The sequence below is a fragment of the Canis lupus genome, chromosome 8, assembly GCF_003254725.2.
Source record: "Canis lupus dingo isolate Sandy chromosome 8, ASM325472v2, whole genome shotgun sequence".
Classification (NCBI taxonomy): domain Eukaryota; kingdom Metazoa; phylum Chordata; class Mammalia; order Carnivora; family Canidae; genus Canis; species Canis lupus.
This window is the reverse complement of record NC_064250.1, coordinates 60703776-60721470: the sequence shown is the minus strand read 5'-3', so window position 1 is coordinate 60721470 and position 17695 is coordinate 60703776. Positions and strand designations below refer to the sequence as shown.

The 17695-nt window shown below is 48.5% G+C and overlaps 1 protein-coding gene and 1 non-coding gene across 6 annotated transcripts in view; one reads left to right on the top strand and one right to left on the bottom strand.

The window, feature by feature from the left end:
• FOXN3 (forkhead box N3) overlaps nt 1–17695 on the top strand; it is a 393350-nt gene that overhangs the window by 133536 nt on the left and 242119 nt on the right. The window lies entirely within an intron of this gene.
• LOC112658114 (U6 spliceosomal RNA) lies at nt 15609–15714 on the bottom strand. Its single transcript, XR_003135519.1, has one exon. It is a non-coding gene; the product is annotated as a U6 spliceosomal RNA (small nuclear RNA).

Below are 17695 nucleotides of genomic sequence, written 5' to 3'. Positions count from 1 at the left end.
CACCTGCGAGGGTGCTTGGCGCCCCCCCTCCTGCTGCGGGGCTGACGGGCCTGGGCCTGAGGTCATCCCACGCGGATGGGCACCTTGCTTGCTCAGCACGCCGTCCCCTTTGAGCTGGCTGTCTGGCCGTGGGCGCGGGTTGCGGAATGTGGCCCTGCGTGGGGACGCTGATGCCGCACCGGCCCTTACCTTCCTCCCAGAGGTTCTGGGTTTCGTGATACGCGTGATGAGCCCACCTTCTAAGTCCAGGGGCCCTCGTGCAGACGGGAGAAGCAGCCAAAGCTGTGGCTGATGGGGGAGGCTGGGTGGGCACCTGGCTGCTTGTGCCCTCTTGTGTAGTATAGGGGCTCCCCTCTGCCCTGCGAGGGTGCTGGGGCCACAAGTGGGAAGTGACCCCGGGACCAAAAGCGCTTACTCTGCGCAGCCCCCTGGACAGCACTGCGCGGCCTCCTGAGTGTATAGCAGGTGCCAGAGGCCTAAGGGGGGAGAGCTAGACCAGGCGGCCCGAGCCCCATCTCACTGCTGCCCCAGCCTCATGTGTCCTGGAGTAAGCACCCCCTCTTTAAAGACTTTATTTATTCATTCATGAGAGACAGACAGAGAGAGAGGCAGAGACATAGGCAGAGGGAGAAGCAGGATCCCTGTGGGGAGCCCGTTGTGGAACTTGATCCCAGGACCCCGGGGTCATGCCCTGAGCCCAAGGCAGACGCTCAACCACTGAGCCACCCAGGAGCCCCCTGGAGCAAGTCTCTTAATCTGGCTGGACTTCATTGTCCTGCCTGTAAAGTCACAATTGCCAACTAGACAATCCTAAGGTTTCTCCCAAAATGAATATACTGTCATTGTGCACTAAAGGCTAATGGTATGGGTGCAGATTTAAATTCACCCTGATGGGGGGGATCCCTGGGTGGCTCAGCGGTTGAGCACCTGCCTTTGGCCCAGGGTGTGATCCTGGAGTCCAGGGATCGAGTCCCTCATCTGGCTCCCTGCATGGAGCCTGCTTCTCCCTCTGCCTGTGTCTCTGCCTCTGTGTGTGTGTGTGTGTGTGTGTGTGTGTTTCTCATGAATGAATGAATAAAATCTTAAAAAATAAATAAATAAATTCACCCTGATGAAAAGGGTGTTTTGGGGCGATCCAGCTCATCAGGGGGTTTTCAAGGAATAGCGTGACCTTTTGGGAGTCCCTCTTCTCAGGTTTCCCAAGCTTTTACTGCTCTACAGTAGCTACAGTGTCATTGTCACCGTAAAGTCATTTAAAATGGCCCTGCAATGGGACACCTGGTGACTCAGTGGTTGAGCATCCGCCTTTGGCTCAGGGCATGATCTGGGCAAGAGATCGGGTCCCACATCGGGCTCCTTGCTGGGAGCCTGCCTCTCCCTCTGCCTGTGTCTCTGCCTCTTTCTCTGAGTCTGTCATGAATAAGTAAATAAAGTTAAAAAAAAAATAAAATGGGCCTGTTGCTTTTTTTGAAGGACACATCCCGCACAACTCTTTTCTGAACCCCCCCCTCATTCAAAGGGCCCACTGATAGTTCACGATGCAGAGACCCCAACGTCGAGACTTCCGCAAAGTTGGGCCACGTTAGCTTGGCCTTCTTGCAACAGGAGGCGGACGGGGTGAGCAGCAGAGAATTACTTTTCCTGGCCCGTTTGGAGAGCTTGCAAATGAAATTTGTTTCCTTTTGTCCTTTTCGACTCAGCAAATACCGTGTTTGACTCTTGGCTGTGAGTGGGGCTGGAATGAGCGTGGCTAATCTCTATTTAAGGGCTTTATCTTCTCCAGGGCCAGATCAGCCAAAATCTTGTGCTGCTGTCGTTGACTGGGGCCTGGAGGGGTCTCAATGGTTCTGTTCGTGGGGCTCAAGGCTGGGGCTCACGGCGAACCCAGAGAGCTCCACACCCAGGACAAAGTAGCTGGCAGATTGGGAGGGCAGCTGGATAACTTTTTGGTAATTATTTGTTTTCAGGCGTGCCAAGGCTGCACTTGAAACTCAAATTATTCACAAGCATAATAGCCAAGTTCTCAGTTCACGGTGTATCTTCCTGCTGAGTGCAGAAGGAATGGGGCAATTTTCTGAGACGCACATTGTAAAACACTTGTTAAAAGTGCATCAAAGAGGCAGTCGGTGTCCACGGCAGACCTACATGCTGAGTTTGGGGAAAGAACGATGGGCTTGTCCCGGAAGGAGAGGAAGTCCCTCAGTAGAGAGAGAGCCCAGGTGGCTGTCTCCACAAATGTCCCTTGTGCGTTTCTAACACAGGGACAAGCAGAGCGAAGCATCCAAGGCCCAGGGAGCCAGCCCGGGTGAAGGCAACGAGAAGAGATGCAGATGGCAAGAGATAGAGAACAACGGATGCCTCTGGAAGGAGAAAGCCCCGAGAGCCGGCGTTGTGGAAGCAGCGGGCTCCCGTGGTCTGATCCGATGTCGCGCTGCACCGTGCCTTCCTCCAGATGTCCTGGTCGCTCTGGCTTTGAGCAGAGTGCCCGTGCAGGCAGGACAGACACCCTGATTGCCCTTCCCACCCCCCTGTAAACTCACCCACACCTGCTCCTCGGTTTTGCCCGGATCTCTGTCGCCCGTGCTTCTGTGCATCCGCATCTCCGGCCTCCTCTACACGCCACGCCGTGCGCAGAGGCAGCAAGGCTGCGGGATGGGGCTTCGGTGCCCGTGGAGACTCTGCAGTAACTGCCCCCGCCTCACTTTTGCTTGTTCCTTCTGTGTCTTCCTTCATTGGTTTGTTCAGGTGATCCTTTGACTCGGTGTGTGTTTAGTGAGCACGTACTGTCTGCTGCGTGCTGTGGGTGCTCAGGATCTGGCGGTGGACGTGGCAAAGGAGGGCTACGCCAGGTACCACCATGGTGTGTGTGTGCTGGCTGGGTGAACATCTGGGACTGTCTCCGGATCACCTGTCCACAGTTAAATGCCCAGATTCTTCAACTGGGACATGTCCCCACTAAAAAAAAAAAAAAAAAAAACAACCACAACAGAGATTTTTATTAATACAGATTCCAGGCCCAGGTTCCAGAGATACTGAGATCTTCACTACCTTAGTACGTACTTAGTTTGTTGGGTCAGACAGGTGTGATGGACTGTCAGTCTTTTGACTTACGAATCAGCCATTCAGTTCAACAGAGATTTCCTGAAGACCTACTGTGTGTCAAAGCGCTCTGCTTTTGTTCTGCATCACCGCAAATCCTTTCCCCCATTTCTCAGCGAGGATTAGAGAGGGCCGTATGAGTAATAAAAATGAACGAACATGGGAAAGGTAGTCTCTGTGGCAGGGACTCCTGTTAGTAGGGTTTCTGCCGATGGGCTGGTTGATCTCCATGATTTTTCCACCACGCCAGTAGGAAGTACAGTCTTCAGCTCTTCCTCCCTTTTCTCAAGTAAGTACTGTTACTTGTCCCCATCTTCCAGATGAGAACACTGAGGTTTCAAGGGGTTAAGTAACTTGCCCAAGGTCATACAGTGAAGAGTGTAGAACCAGGGCTTGAACCTCAGCCTCTCACTCCAGATTCCATGCTTGCAACCCCTGTGCCTTGTTGGATTGGCCCTCACAAGTAGGCTGTCAGGTGTCTGGAGGCGAGCTCAGAGTCACATGTTGACTCGTAGGGCTGGGGCTGAACCAGAATTGCCCACAGACACTGCTGGTTCTCTGCGACTGGTCTTCACGTTTTCCTAGCGCACACATCTTTACCGGCACCTTGTCGGTGTCTGGAAGACAGCGGCCTAGCTGAAAACCTGCATAGAGTTAGTTGCTTTGAAGGAGAAACCCTGTGGTTAAAGAAGAGGCCATTGCTGGTGTCAGTTATTAACTAGTAGTTCCAAAGGGGTGAGTTGAACTAAATTGTGTGTAACTTTTCTGATAATTATGGTTGTAACAGATGCATGGGCCGTAGTGAGTTGGGGCTGTGTTAATATTGGTGATACAATTAGTTCCCATTTTCTGAGACCGACTGCGAACCAGACATGCTGGATATCTGCCATATATTATTCCCATCTTCCCCAAAGCCCTGGAAAGTGGTTGTTGCTCTTCTGCTTTACAGAAGAACCAAGGGCTCACGAAGGTTAAGTGACTTGCCCAGGACCATACAGCTTATCAGTCGCTAACCCAGCCTCGGCTGCTCCTAACACCGTGCCTTTCCAGTCCCCTATTTGTTCATTAACATTTATTTATTTTTATTTATTTATTTTTTTTACTGACCACCTACTAAGGTGCCAGCTGCTCTTCTTGGTGCTGGGGATGCTATGGGGAATATGGTAGATGTGGTCTTTGTTTCTTGGGGCTTATACGAGACAGTGGTGGCCTTCCAGAGCCTGGGACCCCTATGTAAAACAGGCAAGTGGGGAGAATGGGATCCAAGACATAATACGAAGGCCTTGAACCAACAAGGCCCAAAGCCTCTTCTGTAGTTAGGGTTTATTTTTTCATTTTTATTTTTTATTTTTTGTAGTTAGGGTTTAATCAGGCAAGTAACTGTAGAGATATGAGTCCTCCAAGGAGGTTTAATTACTTATCAGTGTAGGTTAAAGGAAAGTACAATTAGAAGATTCAGAATGGGCATTTTGGGGTTGGCAAGCTTGCAGTTGTAAGCCCCGGGCTGACTTGAGAACAGCCTGCAGAGGGCGGGCCATCTAGCTGCCATCTTGGTAGTCTTGCTTTCCTGGGCCCTCCCACCCCCACCCCCCAGCACCTAGTCCTGGCCCCAGTCCTCCGGACAGGTGAGGAGGCTGATGGCTACTCATGCAGCTGGCACCCCTCCCTGTTACTCCACAGGCTGCATGGATGGTACTGGTGCGGAGTCATCCTGGTTCTTGTGCTGCTCAAGGTCAGCATCTCTGGCCCACCTGTTCAACGCTGATGGCATCTCCCTTCTCCCCATTGTTGTGACAAACCATCCTCACCTATTTGCAAGCATTCAGTTCTCCCGTTGAGAACCTTAAAAATGTGCTGGTTTTTCCCACAACACTAGTACCCTTTTGCTCTCTTCCCTTGGCTGGCTCTACACGACCTCCAGATGACTCCAGTCAGACTTTCCTCGATTGTTCCTTTTCCCACGGTGTCCTGTTTTCGGGCCCTGGGTCTGTCTGGTATTTCCACAAATGCCCATCAAGTACCCCTTTCATGAAGGCTCTGGTCAGGGAGGGGTCAAGATCTTTATGTGAGAGAGAATATCAGACATGGTTCGCTGCAAGCCCTTCATCTCATGGATGACAAAGCTGGAACACGGGGGAAAAAATTGGTGCAAGTGGACACTCCCGACTCATTGCCCGCACTCTGTCACCCTGGCTACTTCTCAAGCTCAAAGTAGCTGTAGTGGGAAGATTTTGGAGGCGCTGGAATTTTGAACTCTCTATGCTGGAATTGCAAAGATAAAATACATAGCTCACAGCCACTATCTTCTAGAACATACAAGAACCAGTCCTTAGTCTCACTCCAGCATGAGATGAGGGACGCAGACAGTGTCGTAGATGATCAAACAATGTGAAGATGGAGGAATTCACTTGTTAACCTCTGATTACATATTATTGTTTAATGTTAAAAAAAATAAAAACATTAAAATCCTGACGAACATAGAAATGCTTTTCACGGAAAGTTTAAAATCCTGCATGATCCACCCATCACACATGTTCTTTGTGCGCCTATTAACACATCTGATACTATCGTTAAAAAAAAATAGGCTTGTTCTTCAGTCTGCAATGTGCGATTCTCTCCAAGCATCTGTTCTCACAAACACCTCAGTTTACTTGTTTCTTTTGAAAGCTGCAAGTGTCTGTTCTATGAACGAGCCGGATGTACTAAGTGATCCCTTTTTGATGGACATGGACTTCTCTCCTGTTTTCCTCTATCACGGATGATGCTGCAATAGTTCTCGCACGTGCATGTTTTTGCACAGTTGTGCGTTTCTGGACAACAAATCCCCGTGGGAAGGGATTTTATTTAGCAATATTTATTCGAACTTAAATAAATATTGCTAAACATTCCTTCTTGAATGACAGGACTTACTGACACTCTCATCCACATAGAACGGGAGTGCCTCTTTCTTTACATCTTCATCTGCACCGGGTTTTCACCAAGCTTTGAAATTTGGGAGCTAAATATTTTTAAAGAGACAGTGTTATCATTCGGGACAATTTAAGTTCATTTTTCACATTTGTTATCTCTCTTTGTTATCTCCCACAAAGACTTTAAAGGTATGGTTACATTTAAGACAGGCATTTCTTTTAAAGGGTTTCATTTTTGGAAACCTGAGGCCCACATCTAGTTTCTCCCCAATCTTTTTTCCTGTGTTCCCTGCTGGAGCGGCCTTGTTCTCTGGCCCCTGGCCCACAGGCTGTTATTGAAGTGGAGGCGTTGGTCTTCTCAGGGCTATTGATAGGGGGACATAGCCCATCCCCAAGGCCCCACACCTTGATGAGGGCCAGGGCTGAAGAGACTTGGTGAAGCCGGCTGATTTTTTTAAGCTAAGCACCCCCTTAAAGCGGGCTTCCCCCAGCAGGCTTTAGAGCACACATTTCCTAACCCAGATGGCCTCGCCAGCCTGGACACCTGGCTGGGGGAATGAACCGGCACCCCCTGTGTCCGTATTAGTGCTGCTTCCGTGATGGCGCTGATGGTCTCAGCTGTGCACATTCCGCCTTCCCCCAGGAATGCTGGGGAGATGGAGATGGGTTTGGCCAAGGAGCCTTTCCATGGTGGCTCCGCTCAAGCACCAGTTAAGCCAAGGGTGGATAAATGATCCTTCCTTGGAAGGTCAGTGTTGTTGGGATGCCCTCTTTTTAAAGCTAAATTAAGAAGAAGCAATATCATCTCTAGAAAAAATAGTGCAGTGACCATGTTCTGGGTGTTCTCAGTCTGTTCTTTCTGCCTTTCTGTGTCCCAGCCCCTTAGGGACACACCCCGATAACATCCCTTTATGCCTCCTTGAGGGGCATGTGGATCCCTGCTTCTCTCCAGCCTGTTCTAGGGAATGACCTTGGTATTAGTCATTTACACACTAGTGTGAAGGCAGGGCACCTGATTTTAGATATGAGGCAGCAGTACGTGAGGATTGAGCATCAGGTTGAGGCTTTTAAGGTGTGGTTCATTCTTGCTTTCTGAAATCACTCCATCAAAACAGTCCTCTCTTTTGTATCAAACGCCTTCAGAGTGCTGAGATGGTCAGACAAGGCAGACGGTGGAGTAGTCATATTCTCCGGAATCCAAATGATTTGGGAAACTCTGCAGGCCCCAACCGCCCATACCCGAGGGGCGACTTCCGAAAATATATTTTTAGGTATTTAAATGGTCTTTTAATTTAAACCGTATAGTATATCCACACCCACAGGCCTTCACAATTTTTCCAATGGGTAGTGAAAATGGAGCAAAAAAACTGAATCTGAAGTGTTAAGGCAGGCAGGGGTGGTGAAGATTTCACTTGTGGGACTGTCCCCCTCAAGCTACAGTAATTCCCCAGAACACACACAAGGACTTGGCGTCATTCCATATATATCCTGGCCTGTTCTCAGGCTGACGCCTGTGTGGTGACACAGCACTGACAGGTAACACGATGAATTGAAAACATATCAATCCAAAGGCCAGCTCAAGGGAAGCCTTGTTAAACTAGAACGTGGTCTGGAAGCTCTGTTTCCAGAACTGTCGGCTGAGGGAGAGGACACAGGTGGCCCAGTGGTCATTTTTAGGGTGAAGGCCCTGATGTGAGGAATTACATTTCCTGACAACGAGGCAGGATATTCAGAACGTCATGTTACGTGATGGGCTTCACCTTCCCCGACAGAGGATGGGCTTCACCATAGAATGGCTCCCAGGGGTCGGGTTGATGGCAAGAGCTGGCTGCCTCACCCTGCACTTCTGTGGATGACGTCAGCATCCTGGCATTGACGGCAACGTGAGAGCTACCCTGTGTAAAGTTGGTATCTATTTGGGGATTATTCAATCACCGGTGGCTTTCTCCCTCCTTCTGTCTTGGCTGGTCAGCGTGAGCTTTCTATTTGCAAAATCCTGGGCTTCTCATTATGAAAGAGACCTTAGGATTCATCCAGTTGCCCCAATTGCAAAATTGGAAAACTGAGATATCCCTCCTTAAGCCGTTGTTGCCTCTGGGCCATATGCAATGTCCCGTAGATACCAAGGAAGGAGAAGCTAGCCCTGAGGGACTTTTCTGGCATGCTGCATGTTCAGATTCCTTTAACAGGCAAGCCCAGGAAAGTTATTTCTGTCAAAGGCACGGGGTACAAAGTTTTAAAAAGATAAAATATACAATATTCATCTTCTTAGCTGAAAAGAACATTGGAGAAGAGCTGCTCCTGCCTCCACTGTCAGAAAAAGATACTGAAGTCCAGAGTGGTTCCAGGGTTCATCCAAGGGGATGGGGTTTTGAGGCAGACTTAGAGTGGGGTTGGGTTGGGCTTCAGGGAATTGATGAAGTTTCAGCCTGGGGTGTTAACCAGGGAGGAGGAGAGAGAAGAAAAAGGATGAGAGAAGGGAGTCCTGCCCCTAAGGCACCCGGGAGAGAAGGCGTAGATGGCAGCCACAGGCCAAGGGGACCTTTATAGATCTGTCCCTCGGTGGGCAGATGCTAGAGGCATCCTTACTCATAATGCTCTTGGCCTGACCTGCTCGTCCATGAAGCTGTGATAGCAGGAGCTCAGTAAGATCTTGCAGAATGCATTTCATTAAGTCTAGAAACATCTCTGTGGAGGTTGGGAGAATGTGAGAATGCCATGAAATGGGCCAGAGCTGAGTCTATCCGGGGGCTCTCATATGCGGGAGTGGTTGCTCCTCTCCTGCTGTCCCTTGGCTCAGTGATGCAACAGTGGGGAGAGTCCAGAGCTGCAGGAGGGCTCCTCTAGCCAGCTGGGGGCCCAAGCAGTCTCCCACACAGGGCAGAAAGTGGAGTAGACCCAGCCTATGGCTCTGTGCCCTTGGAACAAGCAGATCCTGCTGTCAAAGTGGCACCATCACTGGCTTAAGAACAAGGGACATGGCCAGTGTGCCTCTAGTGGCCAGGATGCCCTCATATTAGTCCTTTGCTCTGTCCTCTTGCTGGACCCCCCACCTTGATCCCCTTCCCCCATAGTCCATTCCCCTTAACTCAAGAAATCTGACTTTTAGGCCAACTGGATTTTCTTAGAGGGCTGGCTTTCTGGCTCCCCCCATGATCCCGTCTCCCCCAAGAGGCCTCCTGATGGCAAACTCCCTTAGAGTTGCTGAAGGAGGCAGAAGTCCATGGGCAAAGCGATCCGATCCCCGTGGTGAATTGGCTGAGCCTCGTACGCATATGGGGTTGTAGGTCTGGCAAAGCCACAGTTCCAAAAAAGAACGCAAAAGGTCCTATAAGTTGGCCTCCTGCCCCCCAAAACGTGGTTCCAAATGTCACCTTGGCATTTTCTTCTCAAATAAATTCTGTCTTGTTCGTATCACAAGGAAACTGGAAACATGGACTTGAGAACTTCTGTGTTTATTTCTCAGTCCTCTGATTGACTTGCTGGGTGACATGTTGAACTATTACATTTCTTTCGTGGATAAATGTGAACATGAGCTTTGAGATTTTTATCTGTTGAGGACTGGAGGCCTGTGGTTTATTTGGAGTCAAAGAAAAGTATTTGGACTTCGGTATTTTGCGTGTGTATGTTTGTGTGTGTTTATAAAAATAGGATATAAGGCAAAGAGTAGCTTAATATTATTGGATGGTAAAGAGCCATATGGATTTGAAAAAAAAAATTCACAGATGATTTAGAAGGTTGATAATATTGTCGTTAGAAACCAAGGCGCAGGGAAGATTTGGATAGAAGTGCTGTGTCCGATTGCTAAGAAAACAGAAGGCGTGATGCTTTGGAGAGGTGCTTTGCCTCTTAGGAGATATGAACGATTTTTACGCTTCAGTTCTTTGTAGTATTCTCATGCAACACAGGAGAGATGCAGGAAAAAAACCCATCTTGAAGATGGAGAAATAAAGACACAGAAGGTAATGTTGCTGCAGGAATTCTGGGACAGAGGTGAAATTTGAATCCAGAGCTTCTTGCGTCTCTGGCTGCAGCATGGAAGGCCTCATGGAGCAAGGGTGTGTGTAGGTGTTGAGCACCCTTCATCGCCGAGATTCTGGCTTCTGCGAGACTCCAGGTGACCACTGGCCCCGGGAGGCAGGAGCCTGGGGCTTTCTGGATCAGGATCTACACACAGCTGTCTTCATTTTCACAAGTGACCTCCTTGACCTCTGGGGTGGAGGGAATGATGGACTGAAACACTCTGATGGACGTACACATTTGGAATTTGTTGTGCTGATGTGTATTAGGAAGAGAACAAACCTCTTCCTAAGAAACGTATGTTAAAGGTGTGTTTGGGAGGTGAAAGGTGAATCTTTAATGCATATGCAGCTGAAAAAAACATTTATTTTATTTTTTACTTATTTTTTTGGAAAAAAAATGTTTTTTTTAGAAAGCACTATGGACTTTTAATAAACTGTGGATATTTATAGACAAGTCAACCAAAACAGACGTGGTGCCAGGGACACAGAGTTGGTTTGGGTTTTTGCTGTGTCCTGGGTGATGGGGGATGTTTCCTGGTTTGGGAGGTAGAAATGGGAGGGTTGATAGTTCGCCGGTATTCGGTACCATGCTGTCGTTTTCAACAGAGAGGATGTCAGAGGGAGACTGCTCAAAGTTCAGAAAGATACTCTGAACTGTGTGGGGTTGCTGGATAGCACGTGAGCTTCAAGTCCCCTTAATTCCTCATTAAAACACCTACTTGAGGGATTCTGCCTTTTCCCCCTGACTCACGTGCTCACGCCATGGAGAAAGCTCATGCTTTTCCATCTCCTTGGTCATCGGTTGAAGATATAAGTTAGGATCTCCTTTCTGGAGAGCCGTTGGGCAGTAGGGATCCAAGGCCTTACAATGTGAGTACTCCGACCCGGCGATTACACTTTTGGGACTTTACACCATGCAGGAGTGAGGCCGTGCATCCGACACGGTTCACAGTAGCAGAACACTGGAGATGTTGTGAGTGTCCAGCAGAATGAGCGGGGGCTGAGTTCCTGGTCACCCCACATAAGGCTCTCCAGGCATCCACTCATTCTGCATTGTTTATTAAGCACCTCCTGTGTGCCAGGCCCACAGAAGGGGTGATGTCAAGACTGACACGGCTTCAGCCCACCTGAAGCTCAAAATTTTGTTGCAGCAACAGATTTCATATAGCGTGAAGCAGAAAAAGGAAAAAGAAAAAAAAAAAGAAAAAGAAAACGGGCACAAAGTGTTTTGACAGTGTGCTCTCACGTCCCTTGTATGAATAGAAAAACCTGGAAGACAGTCTGAATGAACAGAGGCCTAGAAGCTTTGGGCAATGGCCATATATCCATGCATATTTTTTCCCCTTCAAATTCTTCTCTAGTTTGCAAGTTTTCCACAGTGACCATTATGATTTTTATACATTTTTTCTTTTAATGTGCCTTGGACGATAGAGAAAAAGAAGTGAGCAGACCTGGATTCTAGATTCAGCTCTTCCTTAAACATGCAGTGAGCTCTTGAGGGAGCCAGAGAAGCCTGGGGCGCAGTCTGGGGAGAGAGGCCTCTGAGGCTTGCAGCCTGCGGTTCCCAGATCCCAAGCTCTCGTCTCCTCTGAGGACACTGGGGGATTGTGCCGCACGGTTGGCAGCCTGGGAGCTTTCCCAGGAGGCAGGACTGCGGCCAGGCTGCTGATGCCCCAGTCCCCGGGCACCCTTTTGGATGTCCTGGGTTCTGGTCCTCTAGGAATCTGGGGTGTGTTCAGAGGAGGAAAAGGAGTTTGTGTATTAGGCGTATGTAATTAAATTAAGGAAGTGCCTCTAACCCTGCAAATGAACATCGACTTGGATTATCTCAGCCAAATGTTACCGCACCCCGAGAAAACAGGTGACAGCAGCTCCACTGAGCGAGCTGTGTCTGGGGCCAGTTATGGTGTGCGAAGCATTTTGCGGACATTTTCCTAGTTGAGGCTCCTGGCGACACCCCTGAAGTGGGCTCATCACCCCTGTTTTATAGGTGGGGACCTTCCACTCAGAAAGCAGGTAACCTGAGCAGGCCACTCTGGGAGAAGGGGCTGGGAATCCAGTGCCGCTCTCTGTGCTCTGAAGCGGCGTCTCTAACCTCCCCTGGGTTGTGCCTCCCGCTCCGAGAGGCGGGCTGTATCGTCGCGGACCCGCAGGTGTCAACAGCCAGGCGGTGCGTGAGGGGCAGGGTGCTGGTGGCCTCAGGGGGGCCGACTCTCAGATTGGGCACAGTCCTATTTTTGTTGCAACCGGATGCAGAGCCGGCTATTCTTAGCTGCCTTTTCTGGGAGGGTTATAAACGAGGAAATTGGGGTTCCATGCACGCACATACACACACTCAGAAAGTCTAACCTCCCTGTGATAGCTGTAGTAACCTTTCCTCCTGCTTTGTGATTGGAAGTCAGAAGCCAACTATTAAAACCTCATCATAAAAAATAGAATAGAATAGAATAGAACAGAATAGAATAGAATAGAATAAAATAAAATAAAACCTCATCATATACCTGTGTCTCATCAAAGAGTGAAACCTTATATCAAGTCCTGACCTTTGTTGTTTGACTGTTATTCTTGAAATAGTTTCCTTGCAGGTTCCAGCTTTGCTTATTTAGTAGTTTTTTTTTTTTTTCTTTTTTAAATGAGACATCCGGGAGGTATGGGGGACACACAGGTTGGAAACTTTAAGTTAAAATGAAGAGAAAGAATTGTTTCTTTTCCCCCATTGAAACAATGTTTCCATCGATATGATAGATACTATTTCCTGTGTTTCAATTTCAGTTCTTCTGTAGCTCAGATTCTTCTGATTCATCCTATATACCAGTGTCTCTAAAATACGGCTTTCATGTTATCATCTCCTCCTTCACCTAGAACATTCAGTGTCTCCCCATTGTCTCGGATAAAATACAAACTTGTAGGTTTTTTTTTTCTTTTTTAAAGATTTTATTTATTCATGAGAGACACAGAGAGAGGGGGTCGGGGCAGAGACACAGGCAGAGGGAGAAGCAGGCTCCATGCAGGGAGCCCGAGGTGGGACTCGATCCCGGGTCTCCAGGATCACGCCCTGGGCTGAAGGCGGTGCTAAACCGCTGAGCCACCCAGGGATCCCTCCAACTAGTAGGTTTTGAACTCATGTTCCTTCTTCATCAGTCTGCAACCTTGCGTTTCCGGGGCCATCTTCCCAGTTATTCCCAGGAGGGATCTTGCTCACACGAACCGGTGTCTCCGGCACGGCTCTCTGAAGATACCCTTGGCCTTTCTCACTTTGAGCATTTGTTTTATTGCTCAGTGCAAGAGAGAACCTAGTAGAAAGTTCTCCTTTCCTTTTTCCTTTTTCTGAAGTCTTCCCCTTTCTTTCAGGCACTAGTCACATTTTCCTTTTTTTAAAACAAAAACAACAACAACAACAAAAAAACGAGTAAACATTCCTTGAACATCCCAGCCTGGGGTGGCCCGAGGTACGAGATCACTCATTCTCTGCAGTTGGAGGCACATGGCCTGTGGGGCTAGACCAGCTCAGCGCCCTGCCCGTCACAGGGGCCCCATGGGCACCCAGTGAAAACAGTATGTACTGAACTGCTGGCTAACAAGCTTCCTGTCCCGGCCACAAAATACTGCTGCACCAAGACAGGACCTCTTACCCTTCTGAAAACAAATAGTAATTCTTCTTGTCGTGTGTGTGTATGTGTGTGTGTGTGTGTTCAAAATGCATATGTTGGGGGGGTATTAGCTAATTATTTGTCATGCATTTGCCACCCATGACTAATCCTATTATATGAATGAGATGGAAGCCCAGAGGTGAAAATACTTGTGTGACCTCACAAAGCTGAGCCTGTCAGTAGAACCAGCCCTTGAACCCACATTTCCTTCTGCTCACTTAGGAGGCCACTGTTCCTTTTAAACCATGAGTCATAGGCCGTCAGGAACTTCTGTAAATATTCTGATGGCTTTTGTCATCCTCTCTTTTTCTCGCTAAAGAGCCAGATAGTAAACATTTTAGGCTCTGCAGGCTATGTGGTTTCTATTGCAAGTCCTCAACTCTGGCCCTCTGGTGGGAAAGCAGCCATGGGCACTGCGTAACCCAGCGGGTGGGGCTGTGTTCCAATAAAATTTTATTTACGAAAACAGGCAGTGGATTGGATTTGGCCTGTGGGTTATAGGTTGCTGACCCCCTGCTAGAGAGATGGTTTTCTTCTCTCTGTTCCTCATATTGGGCTGAAAAGTCAAGTTCAGGCATTAAGGAAATTTCAGTTTGAATTCTGAGCAGGCCCGGCCATAAAGTATAGGCCAATACGTAAATTATGTCTGTGACTGGGAAGGCTGGCTGGTTAGGGATAAACTGGGAAGTTGCAGATGTTCAAGGGAAAGACTGTGTACCTAACTAGCAGTAGACAGTAGGTCATTCCAGGAACATGGGTGTTGGTCTCAAGGGGGAACAACTCTCAGCATTCGGGGCTGTGCTAACCAGCATGGGGGTGCTCTCCACTATAGAGGTGCACCATCTCCCCACACAACCAGACTGTTCCGTCATGCCCAAAGCTTTCACCTGTAGCCCACAGGCTGTCCCATTGCTCCCATCTGAATGTGGACCCCAAGAAAAGTCACAGTCATGACAGATGTCTTACAGTGAGCTCCCTGGTCGTATTATCACCCACTGTTTTTATTGGTGGCAGAGTGGAGCGATCCATCTGCATGGACATAAAGGTGTATCATAGGGAATTGTTACTAGGAATGACTGATACCCCTGTCCTGAAAGGAACAGGTGGGTTTGGGGGAAGAAAGTCTTAAAAACTAAGACTTAGCGTAGCCCCAAGACTCCCTCCTGAGAACACATGCACACTCCAAGGGCAGCCCCCCCGACCCCCAATAGTGCTTTATCATTAGGGTTGGCAAGTTTATCCTGGTTCTGAGCGGGGAGAGCTATTTGCCCTTTTATTTCAACAGAGACTATGCGAGGCCCAAGACCGAGAACACAGACGTTTTCCCACCATCTTCAAGGAGTTGTAGAAAGTTATCAGGAAATCTTGATTAATCCCGGAAAAGGATTTTGATGTTTTTTTTTAAACTTTTTTCTGAATTGAAGTATTGTCGACACACAGTGTAACAAAGCTTCGGGTGTACAGCATAGTGATTCCACGTTTTGCTGTGCTCACCCCAAGTGTAGAAGAATTTCTGTGGCTCCTTAGTAGCTTCAACTACAAAGAAAGAACAGGAAGAGATGTTTGATCTTTACGCTTAGGAGAAAAACGCCCTGGTTTTAGGCAGTTCACATAAATCCTGAGCAGGTAATTCTTTAAGTTGGCTCTTACCTGTTGTTCTATTATAATTCTCTTTATTTTCCACATAATAACATAATAATAGTAAACACTTGCAGGGCATTTAGCCTGTGCCCTGCATGCCTGCAGATGCTTTACATAGGTCTATCTAATCCTCCTGGCAGCCCTAGGTCAGTGGTATTACATCCCCATTTTACAGGCGAGGACAGGAGCAGCCTGTGCGCTTACTCATCCTGCTGCCTGCCTCTTGACTTTTATTTATTTATTTACTGGTTAGTTAGTTTTTATTTTCATTCCAGTTAGTTAACAGAAAAAACATGGCATGCTTCATGAATCCACCTGTCATCCTTGCTCAGGGGCCATGCTAATCTGGCCTGGATTGTTCCAGTTTTCTTGTTTGTGCTGCCAAAGGGGCCCTGCCTCTCATCTTTTAAATGGATGTTGCGGCCGGCAAGAGCACAAGTGTATTCCTTCTAAGGGATCCATTCCTTCCAGAGTGGACTGACCAGCCCATCGTTCTATTCCTTACTCAGCAAAGATTCCTTCCCTTGTCTGCCAGGCTGGACTCTGCCTGTATGGCTTTGCTCAGAAGGTTATGGTGTCTGTCCCAGTGGGTCATTGTGGCTGCCAGCAGTCTTGGGTGAGGTGAAGGAGGTCCCCTCTGTTATGTCACCTCTGTGAACCGTCTTCAGCCCAGAGGGGCACACCTGTTTCCCAAGGGTGCACCTGTTAACCAAGCTCACAGGACAGGTGTGGTAAATCAGAAGGCCTGTGTGCTAACCGGCAGTGAGAGAGACTACTGAAGGGGTTTGGTGAACTTGGGAATTGGGAAGGGAAGGTTGGGTGATTGAAATGCTCAGGGCCATTGGGAAAGTCAGTGGGCCACAGCGACCTCTCCCTCCTCTGCAGGAGGACACTTAAGTTCTTTAGATTTGTTAGCACAGTACATCCTGAGGCTGGGAAGTAGGTGTCGCTCCTTCTCTGGGACTTTGCATCTGTATATGCCAATCTTGCAGAAGGATGGCCCTTTCTATTCTAGCTGGTGGGGCTAGTAGGGCCAAGCAGAGACCCTGAGGTGAGCAACAATAGTGACCACTGACACTATTTTAATGGTAAAGTCCAAGGTCTTGCGTCCCACGGATTCCCTGGGCTTCTCACTGCTCCAAGAAGGTAAAGCACACTCTGCCTTGCAATTTAATCTTTTTTTTTTTTTTTTTTTAAGTAATCTCTACACTCAACGTGGGGCTTGAATGCATGACCCCAAGATCAAGAGTCATGTGTGCCACTAACTGAGCCATCCAGTTGCCCCCACTTTCATCATCTTAAAAATTTTTTAAAATTTTTATTTATTTATTTATTTTTGAGAGAGAGAGAGAGAGAGAGAGAGAGAGAGGGAGAGAGAGGGCAGGAGAATCTGAAGCAGACTCTATACTGAGTGTGGAGCCTTCTCCCAACCCTGAAATCAAGACCTGAGCTAAAACCAAGAGCCGGACGCTTAACCACCTGAGCCATGCGGGCTCCTGTCATCATTTTTTGACATTAAATGAGTGGCACCAAAACATAGCGGGGCCTGTTGTGAGTGGGGAGGGCTGATGCAGAGGGTTCAGGTCGCTGGGGAGCAGAGCCTCACAGGAGGGCCCAGGTTCTTCAGACACAAGACAGAGTCAGCGGGAGTTCGTCAGACAGGAAGCACTGTGCAGATGCCACAGTTGTTCTGAATTGAAGGGAAGACAGGCAGCCGGAGGCTGGGATGGGACCCCTGAGGTAGAGCCACCTGATGGGACCCGTGAGGAAGAGCCACCAGGGCTGGGGAGGAAGGACAGCTGAGGCCGCAGCTGTTCAAGGCTTCCTTTTCTGCAGTCAGCCCAACACTCCCTCTTTTCTCCTTGTGTCCCTCCAGCCGTCAGCCTTCAGCTCTCAGCAAGACCTGGGCGCGTGGGCCCACTGTCACCACACCTGTCGCACCATGGCCTCATCAGCATTACCTGAACCATGAATAACATCAGAGCAGATGACTGGTCACTGACCAAGAGGTCGGGGCCACAGGGTGACCCACTGCAGAGTCCCACTGTTCCCAGTGACAAGGATTAAACCCTCTACCCCGCAGGGAACTGAAATAGGGCTCTTGTCTGCCCTGTGGGCTGGAGATAGCCCCTTCCTCCCCAGCCCTATTCAATTCGGGAGCCTCGTTTAAGAAAAAAATGTAAAATTACAAATGATGAAAGAAATGATGATGCTGAAAGAAAATGTAAACAAGTCTATGTTTAAAAAGCTGGCATCCCAAACATCACAAAATCCAGAAAAATAACACATGATTATTAATTGGCTGTTTGACATATGTCTGCATTTCCTTTTTTTTTTTTTTTTTTTTTTACCTACATTTTTTGGGCTGTATGCT